We start from the raw sequence: 14017 nt of genomic DNA on the forward strand, positions 1-14017 counted from the left end.
GGAAAATGTTTCTAATTTGTATAGTCTTAAAGAGGCATTCTAGTCCACATTTGCAGGGGGGGGGGGGGGAGAGAAGTTTGGGATCGCTTCCGCTGCTATTTTTTTTTTTTTTTTTTTTGCTATTTAAAGTTTCAAAAACGTAATTGTAGATCATTTTTAGTTATGTCATTGAAAAGGGAGTTGTGCGAATTGACTTCCCCCGAATTTTTTTGTAAGTAAGTTTTTCCGTTGTAGCTATAAAAACGCAATTTTACACGTTTTTTGTGATGTTACGGGTCGTTTCAATACTTTGGCTTTTTTGCGCTTAATCAAATAATAATAATAATAATAATATTAAATTAATAAATGAATATACACAAAATGTTGGTGAACAAATTCATGCTTTTATGTTGTTGTCATAGTGAATTTGTTAGAAGAAAAAGGTCAAAGTAAGCGTTTTTCTGTTGAGTATCAAGTACGAAGACAAATAAAAAATATTTGTAATAAGAAATTTGTTAAAAAAAGTTGAAGAATAATTAAGAAATTAATCTTAAGAACAATGTCGGTATAAACTTCAGACGACGACGGTTTTTTACGCTTTAAACGTGTAATTGCAAATTTATAGTAAGTTCTTAAAAAATGTTTAAAATACTTATTAAAAACGATTTAGTTGTCTTAGTATCTTAAACAAAAACGTTTAATGCGAAATTTATGGCCGAAAATGTTTTGTTTTTCTGCTGTTGGGAGCTTTTCGAATTGATGTAGCATTCGAAAATGGAAAGGAGCAATATACTGAATGTTTCAAAAGTTTTGCTTTACCGTGTTATGAACGTTACCAAAGGTTCTTCTCGGGATTTTTTGGGTCTCAAATTAGGCTCTTCACAAAAGTATATTTAGTGACTTTCAAAATATTTTTGCTTGAAACATTTAAGTTCTTTTATTATATCATTTTTTTTATTTTTTTTCCAGATTGAGAAAAAAAAATCCTCTATTTTTCCGATTCAATAGGTAATAATTAATAGGTATTTTAATTTATTATTTTCAACAAGTAATTAAATAAAAATAAATTAAAAATTCACAAGAAGGGGAATTTAGTGAAACTTCAAAAAATTCTTCCATGCGTCCTTTCTGAAACAAAACCTAAAACTTATGTGAAACAAGCAAATAATAATAAAGTGGACTTAGCTTAGTTAACTAACTGCTTGAAGCTTAGGGAACCAACAAATTGCGCGAATGCTTGCAACGCTAAGCAGAAGTGAAAATAATGATCACGGTAAAGAAACAAAATCTGTACAGGAAGATTTGTGGTAAAATTTTGTGTCTAAATTTATGCTGTTTTTACGCAAAAAAAAAAAAAAAAAACTTTCAAATGGAAGCAAGTCATTTCATTTGGTTATTCGTTCGTGTCAAAAATGAGTTATGTTTTGTTGCAAAAGAGTGAAATCAATGAAGTCAATTTTTCTTCTTTTTGTATCTCTAAATAACTGACTATCAGGATTTTATTAACTCTATAAAAATGGTGACTATCATCTACAGATTACGGGAGAAATTAAATTTTCCTTAAATTCAAAATTCCTTTTGTTAAATCTTATATAACAAAATCGCGTTTTTTTAAGAATGGAACAAGCAACGATAAAATTACAAATTTAAAAAAAAACCGACTGAGTCGCAACTGTAGAATCAAGAGAGAAAATTGAAAATCCTTTTAAAAGCCTTACGTTATTAAAAATCAATATCAAGTATTTTATTTGCTATTAAATAGAAACTGGCAACAAATAAAAATTTTAAATCATTGCTTTTAATTTCCTTGTCAGCCAACAATGAATTCGGTTATCAATCGCGTGAATAAAGGCTTAGCCGTTATTAAAATCTGCTTTAAAAAACGTTACAATTCGAATTCTATGAAAAATGGAAGTTCCAAACATATTGTATCAGACGCGGAAAAAAATTCTCTTTATTTTGGTATTAAATTTAAAATTTTTTAACTATGTTTTCACTGCAAAATCGCGAAAAAACTTTTAGAGGTTTTTTTAATTAATATCTTCGTTAATTAATTTCATCCAAAGACGCAACCTAGCTAAGAACACTCTCGATCAACTCTTCTTTCGAACAATTTTTTTTTTTCAAAATCGGCCCATCCGTTTAGGCGCTAGAGTGCCACAGGAGACAGATACACAGACACGTCGAACTTATAACCCCCTTCCTTTGTGTGTCGGGGGTTAAAAATGGATCTAGGGTCTCATTCAACTCTAACAATTTCGATCGAATCGAATACAATCAATTAAGGACTAAGTTACAAAAAAAAAAGTATCCAATTCCCAAAAATATTTTAAGAGGAGAAAAAAAACGAATTAGGGTAAAACCAAAATAGTTTTATCTTTTGTGGGTACAGAATTGAGTAACAAAAGCACAACAAATTATGTCCCAGAGTAAGAAATGTTTGTATACAAAATACAAGGAGATATCGCCATCTTAATTTTGGATATGTGCCCTTTTCTGCGAAAACCTAAATGCTGAGAATTATAATTTCACCAAAACCCTAATATTTCCCTTTCTCATATTCTTTTTTTGTTTAAGTACTTGAACCAAAAACTAGTGGATTGAAATTTGAAGATTTCGGACGTGTGTTCTTTTGAGTTAAAAATTTTTTGTACTACAGATTCATTCGGGATATGTCACTTTTTCTTCAAAATAAAAAGTGTAGAGGATGGATTGTTACCGGACCTTTGATCAAAAAGTCAAACTTTACCCTTAAATAAACTAGGATTTCACCCGTTTATATTCCTTGAGAGGAAGTGATTCGATTAAGGTCATCTAAAGATTCAGAAAATGTCATAAAATGAGTTTTTCAAAAAAGTGGATGTGTTACATTTTGATAAATTACTCCTCAATTGTATTTACCAATCGCAATAGCCAGAAATGAAATTTCTCGCTACTCTACTGGTAGATAGAATTCGATCTAACCTTACCAAATCAAGTTGAATGAGCCGCTTAACGCCATTTTGGAGTATTTTAATGCGCACAAGATTTCGGGACACTTTTTCATTTCAACCGAAAACTGCAAAGATTCAGCATTGATTAGAGCTTATCCCGATTTGAATCAAGCACCCTATTCACATATCACTTAAATATATATCACGCAAGGGTCAATCAATCGGGTTGCAAACGTTCTTTCTGTTATGAGAAGTTGTCGATTTTGCGAATAAACTTCACAGCGTTCGAAATCGGTTTTGCGTGCTTGTGGAAACAATAGAGAGGGCGGTTCACAATCATCGGTGCAATTGATGGATAAACAAACGTGGGAACATTCTGCTAATGGCATCCAGGCCCATATCTATCTTTTTAATGGATATCACAAAGGAGACGAGATAAACTGACGGACGGAGCCCATTGTCTCATTTCTCTCCTGTTTGTCGTCAAAATAAATAGGGATTCTCTTTACAAAAGAATCAACATAAAATTATTTAACGTAATGTAGTGTATATAATCTAGTATTTTAATTTTAACTCGGGTGTAACCGCGTTTCTTTATATTACGTTAGTGCTCGCGTTTCTACTTTTCCCCAGTCCTAGCGAGCTATGAGACAAAAAAGAATTTCAAATAAATTCTTTTAGGGTTTGCTTCAGCTACTAGAATACATAACATCTACTATACAAAAGCATGTTATGAAAAACAATATTTACAGCAAGTTACCGCCCTACAGCCAGGGCTAAGGCAGAAATACATGAAATACACCACCAGCTCAGTCGATTCCAGCCGAGGACTGCAGTTTCGTGCTTATTAGCATTCATCAGCCCGGCATAGGAGTGACTGAGCTGGAGGTGGAAACAAGGTAGTGTTTTCCACCTCCAGCTCAGTCACTCCTATGCCGGGCTAATGAGTGCTAATAAGCACGAAACTGCAGTCCTCGACTGGAATTGACTGAGCTGGCGGTGTATTTCATGAATATTTAGTGTACGTCGAAAGAAAGTAGCTGTCGGTGATCTGACTAGATTGTCGCGCTATTGGTCTAAACGACAGACATACATTTCCGAAAGCTACAAAATCTTGAAACACCGAAATTATTTTAAATTTGTGTGAGGCTTGGGGGGGGGGGGGGGTACTAAAGGTCAGCTACACATATGGGTCCCATTATAAATATAAGGGATGGTGGGCAGGGGCGTGCACAGAAATTTTAAGGCCCGTCACAAATGACTTTTCCGGGCCATTCTCCATATTGTTTACCCCTATATTTCACGCCTAGTTTTAAAAATATTTGGACCCCTTCAAGCTCAAGACCGGGCCAACAGGTGCCCCCCCCCCCCCCTGTGCACGCCCCTGATGGTGGGACCGAGCAATATACACAACAACAGGCGGGGAAAAGCCAAATACGCAACTACTTATGGGTTAACCTTTGTATACTAACATGTATTTGTTGCTGGAATATTGTTGCAGTTTTTTTTCCCCAAGGTGTTAAAATACTCATTAACATTTTTTAAAAGAGTGAAACTGGAAATTAGATCAAATTCTATCTACTAGTAGGGTAGCTAGAAATTTTCTTCTTTATGGGGCAAAGGAAATTTCTGGCCGCGCGATTGGTAGATATAATTGATCATACTTGATTCGATCAAGTTCTGTTAGAGTTGAATGAGCCCTGTAAGTCTATTTGTCTATTCTTGAACAAAACGCAATTTTAGAAGAGCAAAATATACGAAAACTTTAATGATAATTTCCATAAAAATTTAAAAAAAAAAAAAAGAAATTCTAAGGATGAGGGGTAATATGACAGAGCAAGGAAAGATTGTATAATATTTTGAATTTTATAGCTTTAGAATGTCTGAGATTTTCAGTTAAAGAATTTTTTTTTTAATCATTCAATTGTAATACTTTTAAAACTCTTTGATTTTTCCCGCATTTTCCGTGATGCTAAATTTTTATTTAAAATAAAAAGCATGAGAATGAGCTTAACTAATTTTTGAGACGTGTTTTTGAATTTCAATGCGTGAAATACACTTGTAGGGCGTTGAGATATCTCTGCGTACATGTATGCATGTTGTTTATGCATGTTTATATGCATGCATTGCAACCCTCAAAAGTTTTGAAGGGCGTCTAAAGTGGCTGCTAAAAACGAAAAGTTATATATTTTAGCAAAATCAAAAACTAGTGCTAAGGAGGTAGATTTAAAAAAATGGTAATAGTTTCTTGGATAACAAATTATTAAGTAATAATTTCTCATATTCAAAGCAAGTTTAAGTGAAACTTCTTTTTCATCATATTTAAAAGCATTAAAATCTTAAAATGTACTTACCTAACTTCAATTTTTCTGTGAACACCATATCTTTTCCTTAAATTCTTCTAAGAAACTGCAAAATAAATAAATGAATAAACGCATGAAAGTTTCCGAGCAGAATAGTTCCACATAACTAGTTATTAAATCTTTCCTACAAGCATCTAAATCAGACAATCATGATACAATTTCAATTCAGATATCAAGTCATGAGAAAACTGAAAATGATGTCAATTGCAGTGGACAAGCCGTGCTTAAACTAATAAAACTCAAAGTATGATGCATTAATGCTTATGGTCACTTTGTACTGAAATTAAATGTCAATTATGAGTAAATCATGTGACTTCTAGATCAATTTTCTCGCTGCACTAGGCGATTGAAATTACTAGAATCCTTACAATTAAAATTCTTATTTTAATTTATTATAATTATTATTACACTTGGTGGTTGTACTTATTTGAATACTTACCATTTAATGTTCTTATTTCAAATACTACTACTACTAATAATAATAACAACAATTATTATTATTATACTCGGTGATTGTAATTATTCGAATACGTACCATTTAATATTCTTATTTCAAATAAAAATACTTATTATTATTATTATTAGGCAAGCATATAAAGTTTATTTTCTATAAAAAACAAAGGATTATTATTATGATTATTACACCTCTAGCTAAATGTAATTATTAGAATCCTTTTCTCGTTAAAATTCTTATTTCAATTTATTATTATTATTAGGAAAGTATGGGACATTTATCTACTATTAACAAAGAAGGAATGTATCTCTCATATACAGATCTCCTAATTAAAGAAAACGTTGTTTGAATTTTTGAAACGCACTTTCGCATTTAAATCAGTGTTAACTCAACTTGCATTCCTTTTTTTTTAGAATCTCGTATTCATTATATAACTGCATAAGAAGGCGTACAATGAACCCTCCCAAAAATTTACATTCGGAGCTCCCCTGCTCTCAACATAAGAACCATTGGAAGTGCAGCGTTAGTCGACTGTGCAATATCTTTGTAATTCTGTTTCCTGCCGCCTAAAGCATTGGTTTCCTAGGAGCGAATCGCCGAGAGGAAAACTTGATTTTTCTGCGCATGCGCGCCCGAGCGAAATCGACGTCGTGAGTGGCCACGCCGGAATCACTTGACTTTGATTTCAGCGTCACGCCGAGTAGCGACGCCAAAGCTCGGTGATTACGCTTCTAGGAAACCAGGGCTTAAGAAAAGCTTCTGCACATCCCAGTTGTCTGCGCAAGCTTATATGAGAGGTGTTTGACTTAAAGTCCTATATCTTAGTTTAAGTAGAGGCACGTCCGCCATCTTCGGGCTAAATTCTGCTTTCTTCCTATGTCTGCTATAATGAAGTAGCGTGTTTTGCTTCTTGGTTGTAGATTAGCTCAAAGTTAATAAGAAACCACAATCAAGAATCGAAACACGCTAATTGATTAACCAGACATAAGAGGAAATCACCCTTTAGCTCCAAGATGTCGGACGTGTCGCTGCTTAAACTACGATCAAAGACTTATGTCTGCTGTAATGAAGTAGCGTGTTTTGCTTCTTGATTGTGGATTAGCATAGAGTTAATTAGAAACCACAATCAAGAAACAAGACTTGACCATAGCAGATATAGGAGGAAATCACCGTTTAGCTCCAAGATGGCAAACATGTCGCTACATTATTCAATGATTCAGGGCTTTAATTTGACTATCCACCGCTTAGCCCCCATCTTGCACCCTACGACTATGCTCTATTCTTGAACCTGAAAAAATTCCTGTTCAGACATCACTTTCCCACAGGTCAAGACATGCGCAGATAACTTTGAAACGCAGCTGCCTCTATTCCCACAGACCTCTATACAGCTGGACGACAAAAACTTATTTTAATAAGTGATAAGTGCTACAATCCAGCGGTTCTTATTTTGAGAAGTACCGTGAAAAGTACCTAGAAGACCCCAAAAATAATACCTAGTCAAAAAACGAAGCCGTAGCACGGTTTTAATATTTAATTCTAATATAAGCCCTGTTTGAAATCGCCATTCAAAAGAATGTTATAACACGACAGTCCAATAGGTGTCTTACTAATTCTTGAATGACCTAGTGCAGATGCAACAAATATGCACATTTGAAACGAAACAAACGGATGTGCATGAGACTAATTCGAGTCTTCTGCCGTTTTTATATATGAGGTAGTGAGAAGCAAAGGGATATAAATGGTCTTTTTCTAGTTTTGGGTGAAACCCGTTCAAAGTTACTGTTCTAAGTAGGCTTTCATTGAAAAGTTCTTTTAAATCCTGCGGTGCAGAAGCACCCACCAAGGCCAAAAGTACTACATCTTGCCCCAGGGCAGAGGGGAGCTTCATCTACCATTTGTACTGGTTATCTCCAAAATTTAATTTTAGCACTTATATCCCTTTGCTTCTCACTGCCTCATATGTCGCTTTACAAACGAACGTTTTACATATTACTCGTCACACACTCCAGGGTTCCCCACTCTTTGTGTGGCATAACAGCTTTGGTCTTTGATCTAGATCAGAAGGCGAGCAATGCTTGGTCCAGCCCAGCACCCTCCAGTGGTGTTGATTCACTTGGAGGACAAAGTGACCACGACATATATAACGTGCCCCAGTCATCATTAACGGACAAGGAGGATCTTCGGCTGTCTGGCATCGAACCCGGGACCTTTTGGTTTCGAGTTCGGCCCTGCGATATTTCCGAAAGATACCTCCTCTTAATACTATGAGTGGAAAAAGCCATATTTGCTGAAACTTGTAGTACCTTCCTCAGAGTATTCCTTACAAAGAAGGGTATAGACCGTTTCACCATTGTTGGCACTCAGCGGACGAGTCGAAACCATCGAAACATTAGGCGGATCTTGAAAATGTTCACGGAGGGGGCGATTGCTTTTTACTGTTTGGAAAATAGCGTCTGAAATTGATACTTTGGAACTTCAATTTAAAAAAATAAATAATAATAATAATCATCCTGCAGAAAGTTCCGGTCCCTATCCTCAGAGTAATAAGAGATGGGCTGCGATTGCGTTTTCCAAACTTCAGTTCTGGGAGATTTCCGGGGAAGAAGCTCCCTTTCTTTTAACACCATCGAATATTATATAAAATTGCGTTTTTGTAACTTAAATATCGAAAATAATTTGATTTCTTTTCAGAATAGTGGAATTAAAAAATTATAAACAAACAATTATGTTTCACGAATGAAAACTTGTCTCGCTAATGCTTGATCATAGCAACCCTTCATCGTTTTTAATCGGTTTTGAAGTGGACGCATCCGAAGAGCAATGTCAACAATCGTGAGGTGAACTATTTCAATATGACATTAGGTGCAAGCTGGGCTGAAAACAACGCGAAAAATACGGAAATAACAGCGGTATAATTTTAAAACGTTGCTGTCAAAGTACTGAACTACTTGGTGATAATTACTTTTATTCTCTTCAGTGCTTGCAGTTTTCCCGATTCCAATTTCAAAATGTTTTTTGCTCATGAGTCTGCTAAAATAGCATTCGACATAGGTTTCGAATCGCGTTTCCGTCTTCAAATTTGTACCGACTTTACTTTTGCAAACTGTTACATCGTAATAACTTGTCCTAGTGTAACAGTGACAACTTGCCTCATACGCTGAAGGTTTGTATCTTATTCCGTGTAAATAACGTAATAAAGAAGTGGAGAACTTTCAAATGTGTAATTACATAATTGAAGGCTTTGACACTGAGGCCCTTCTGTAAAGCCTTACTTGAATTGAAGGCTTTATGGAAGGTATTGAGATATTTCTTGGGAGTTGGTCACATGTAAAAATATGCAATTCATCAGAAAACCTACTGACGAAAGGTGGAATCAATGTTTTCATGCCACCATCTCTGCTACTGATAAGAAAAACTTCTCGAACCGGTGATGAATCCACAATAATGAAAGCTCTCATACAGCACGAGAAAAGAGTCATAATCCGAGCCGTAGCTTACTTTATATTCAAGTATAGCAGTTATTATGTAACAACTAACCCCGATCTCCTCTAGGATATATCTTTGCCGAGATACTTAGAAAATGCAGTGGAACCTCGCCATTCTTATCCTCTCTATTCCCACTACTCGCTCTTCGTCGAACTCGTTCAAGTAAAATTTAACTCGTCATTGGTGTGCGTCTTCACTGTTCGGACTTAAAGAGTTGGTCGAAGATCCTATAAATGGAGCTCACGATTAAAGAACTTTAAAAATTGCACAGGAAGTAGCAAGAAGTGGCAAGATAACTTTCTTCAGGTGGAGAGGAAAGTAGTAGAAGAAGCATTTCCTCTGCACAAATTAAGCAACTGTGTTACCACTGGAAGAAAATCCAAGATTCTTCTAGTGCAAAAATATAGATTAAAAAAAATAACACCAAAAGGACTTTCATCTGATACTTTTATGGAAGGTGACTCCTCTTGCAAACAGTAATCATCAGCATCCCTCATCCTTCTCCCCACATTCCACATACGCCATCAGCTCCTCTCAGTAGAAGCAAAATGTAGTTGAATTTTTATTTATACATTTCATGTACAATACTGTACATTTGTTGTTTTCATAAGTTTAAATAAACATCATCTGTAGCCTGGAACGTGTTAATGCAAGTTACATTGTACCTTATGTGAAAAAATTATTCGCTTTTCGTACAAATCGCCATTCGGACTGACTTCTGGAAAGAATTGTGTACAAATAGCAAGGTTCCACTGTATATTGCATAGAAAACCTTGTTGCTTAGGCCCAGATTGTCCGGACACGGAGCCTCCACCCTTCCCTTGGTAGTGGTGTCATCCAGGGACGTGTACAGATTTTTGGGGCCCGTTACAAATGACTTTTACGGCCCCCTCCATATTGTTTACCCCTACGTAACTACATATATTTCACCTCTCATATTAAATCTCGGCCCCGGGTCAATAGGTGTCCCCCCCCTGTACTCGCCCCTGGTGCCATCTATCGTGGCCTAAGTCTGACTCCTCCCCATTTGCAGGCCTTACTCTTTCAGGACCCCTTCTGTCTTAAACAATTACTCGCTACAAGAAAAGGGCTTGGGTCTCCTCTAAAAGGAACCATTAACAACAACAACGATTAGTTTAGATGCACAAACGTATTGCTCAAAAGGCGACGTAAAAAAAAAAACTCATTGCACACATTAAATAATACGAAAGTTCCTCTATATATCCTTTAAATATCACATTGCCTCCTTAGTTTATACGACATTCATCCATCCAACAAAACATATTCATATGTATCTACTGAATTTTTAATTGCGAGCCAGACACCATGTAAAAGGAAGAAAAGAATCTTCTTCCTAATCGATCCACCTCCCTTCCCTATCTGCCGAGTGTTATTAATGTAGAGCTGAATGACATATCCTACGGAAGTGTTTAATCATTAAAGAGAATCCAGGTCCGTCCAGTAATCGGGGACAATCAGAATACCTTGATGCTTATCGTAGTCTCCCATCCCTTTTTCGCAATTTATTTCGATTCGGCACGGTGAGTTTTGGAAATGGTTTGTCTTGAGAAGTGGTTTGTATCGGATGACGATCTTTGCCCATTACAAATGGATATTTTTTTCGCTTGGTTGATTTTAGTTAACTCGTGCCTCTTCTTTAGATATCATTCCTGTTGTTGCGGCAATAGATAAAAGGTAGATTAAATCGAGAATTCCTCTTGTAACTTGAACTAGGTAAAATATTGACTACAGTAAGGGGTGCCCGTCTAGAAAGGGGGGGGGGAGTGTTTTGTCGAATATTTTTCTCATTGGGGGTGGCTCCTGCTTTTGGTTGGAAATTCGCGATATTCAGGGGGTGCGCCCTTGCTCTTGGGGGGGGGGGCACTTCTGCTAACCATTTTTGTTGACAAAATCAGAATGCAGAAAAAAAGATCATCCATAATCCAGCATATATTTGAATTTTGACGTCCTGAATTCAAATTATGTATTTCGCAATCACAAATTGCGATAGGACCCTAATCGTTGTGTTTTTAGTTTCTACACATGGAATGGATTGGAAATGGTCAAGAAATTCGCACCTGTCATATTATTACTGGTGTTTTTCTAGAATATTTAATAAGAGGCATATCCATAAAAAAAGAAATGGTGATTTAAATAATAACCTAATCGGTCATAAAGATAAAGATTTTATGATCGATATCCATCAGCACACTTATAAAGATTAGTTACAGTGTATAACGTTATGTATTTTTTTTCTTATTCCTCCTAAATGATGGGAATAAGTAATCCCTAAATTTTGTATTCGGATGAAGTTTTGTTGTTTAAGTTCATCTATATAGATGAGTTTTCTTTTTCCTTACAAAACACAATGTTACACAAAAAAAATCATTTTTTTAATTTGAAGTCTGCTTGAGTTATGAAAAAAAAAAATAAATAAAACTGAACCACAGACAACTTGTAAATATGACGGCAAAAGTTTCGCTCTCTAAATTAATATTAAAAACAGCATTGTCACAGTGATCTGAAAAATCAGAGCAATATCAAATTTGGTTAAGCGAGGAAAATAAGCAATTCGTGATTGCTCAATAAATTTAAAATCAGTCCTCGAGGCAAAACCATTAAATGCGTCGAATAGATTGGTTCTCAATAACATTCAAATTGGGCCACAGTAACTAAATCTCTCTGAATCGCAGGTCATTATTCATCAGTGGGTTATTTAAAATCCAGTTTGTTTGTAAGCTCAAAAGTTAAAATATATTGAAACCGATTATTTGTAAGTAAAAAATGAGCTTGCAAATATAATTATTCGAATTTCCCGTAAGTATCCAATTTTGTAAAGAAAATTTGCTTTAATTCTAACAGAGGCGGTTCGTGGCTTGAAAAAGTGAGGGGGCCAGATCGTAAGTGCACTCACACCCCTCCCCCTCCCCGGTTTTTGAAAAAAATGAGTTTTTAAAAATATTTTTTAATATTTAAACTTTATTTTTTTCCCCACAGATAATTATTAAAAGAAATTTATTCTAAACGAAGGACAAGCTACAAAATACATAAACTACTAAATAAATCACGAAAGGTATTAATCTCATATTTATGTCCATGATTGCCGGCAGGGTGGAGTACTTTCCCCGCCTGACTTTCAAAAATGAAATTTAATTAATCAGATAGGGAAAAGCTACAAAATACATCACGAAAATTATTAATCTCATGTTTATGTCCAGGACGCTTTCCGGCGCTGCAGCACGCCTCCCTTGCAGCGTCGGTAAGGGGCTGCAAAGGAGGCACTTTCACTCCTGGCTTTTCAGAATAAATAAGTAAATTTTAAAATGAAATATTTTTAATCTTATAATAACTTATTATTTTGAATGAGTAAAATTAGATTTATTTTAAGCAAGGTAAAATTACAAAAGTGCAAAAATATTGTGATCAGAGAAATATGTAAAAATTATAAATTAAATAATTTTAACACAGATGAAAATACATCTCAATATTCGCTTTAAAATAAATAAAATAAAAAAAAGGTAAACTAAATTTAAAAAAAAAACTAAAATTAAATACATTAAAAACTAGTACAAAAATATTTAGCGATTTAAACGAGGGTGCACCTTTCTGCATATGATTCTGTCGGCCCTCATGGACTAGATTCAGAATTTTCATGCAGACAAAGACAAAAAAATTATCGAACTAAATAAAACAAATCATGTTGTAACTGTATATGCACACAAGTACATACGTACAGCACAACACACGACAGTGGCGCAACAAAAAAATAGTTTTTAAGGAGGGGGCACAGTAGGGGGAAAAAGCCCATCACTTTGATTGATTTGATTTGCTCATCAAATCTCTCAATTTTGAAACTTGTAGTTTTAAAAACGCAATTCTAGATGGTCTTTGGTGATGTATGTGGAAAGAACGGTACAGGGGACTCCGCGGAAATTTGTAGAAGTTGAAACCTTAAAACGCGGTTATAGGTCATATTTATCGACGTTAGGGTAAGAGCTGGAGCTCCGGGGCTCTCCCTGAACCGTGTTTTTTTTCCCTACTTTTATTTGAAAAATAAATAGATTTTAATTCTTCTTCACCCCTCCAATTTTTCGAAATTGCAGTTTCAAAAACACAATTGTAGACAAACTTTGAAGATTTTTACAAGAAGGGGCTCTGGAGCTCTCCCCAGGATTTTTTTTTTCAAAACTGAAGTCCTAAACACTTAATCACAATATTCTATGATACAGTGAAACCTGTGTAAGTTGACCACTTGCGGTGCAGTACTTCGGTGGTCAACTTAGACAGGTGGTCAGCTTATAAAGGGTTGTAATGATTTTTTTATTTTATTTTATTTTATTTTTATTTTTTTGTCGTTTCTTGCACCATGTAATCATTCTTTGACTAATTCACACTTGCTCTTTCTGTTCAACTCACATTTATTGTTTAACGTTATACTTTGAAACAATAATTGAAAATGTTATTCAAATATTTTTGTTATTTTTTCCTCGTTTCTTACTATATTAGGCACCGTAGTTTTAGAAATTCTATGTGTGTCAGCTAAATTTCTCTGGCCTTCTCCCTTTGAAATTAATTTTAATATTTCATACTTTTTATCCATCTCAAATTCAAGAAACATCCTTTTTGAAGTCACTTTATGAAAAATTTATAACACAAAGAGAACAAGCTGGGCTCTTTTAGTTCATAAAGGCAGTTGAAAATGAAAATGTCGAATCTCTTAATCCTTTGCACCAGAAATAAGTAACTTTACTCTTCAGCACAATTATTTTTACTCTTTAGCCTCAAAATATTGCAACTGCAAG

At 34.9% G+C, this 14017-nt stretch overlaps 1 long non-coding RNA gene across 1 annotated transcript in view; it reads right to left on the minus strand.

The window, feature by feature from the left end:
- LOC129221332 (uncharacterized) overlaps positions 1 to 14017 on the minus strand; it is a 106757-nt gene that overhangs the window by 41810 nt on the left and 50930 nt on the right. The window contains exon 2 of the long non-coding RNA XR_008580496.1: positions 5267 to 5321. This is a non-coding gene — a long non-coding RNA (uncharacterized LOC129221332). The remainder of the gene's footprint in view (positions 1 to 5266; positions 5322 to 14017) is intronic.

This window comes from Uloborus diversus, chromosome 4 (genome assembly GCF_026930045.1).
Source record: "Uloborus diversus isolate 005 chromosome 4, Udiv.v.3.1, whole genome shotgun sequence".
Taxonomy (NCBI): Eukaryota; Metazoa; Arthropoda; class Arachnida; order Araneae; family Uloboridae; genus Uloborus; species Uloborus diversus.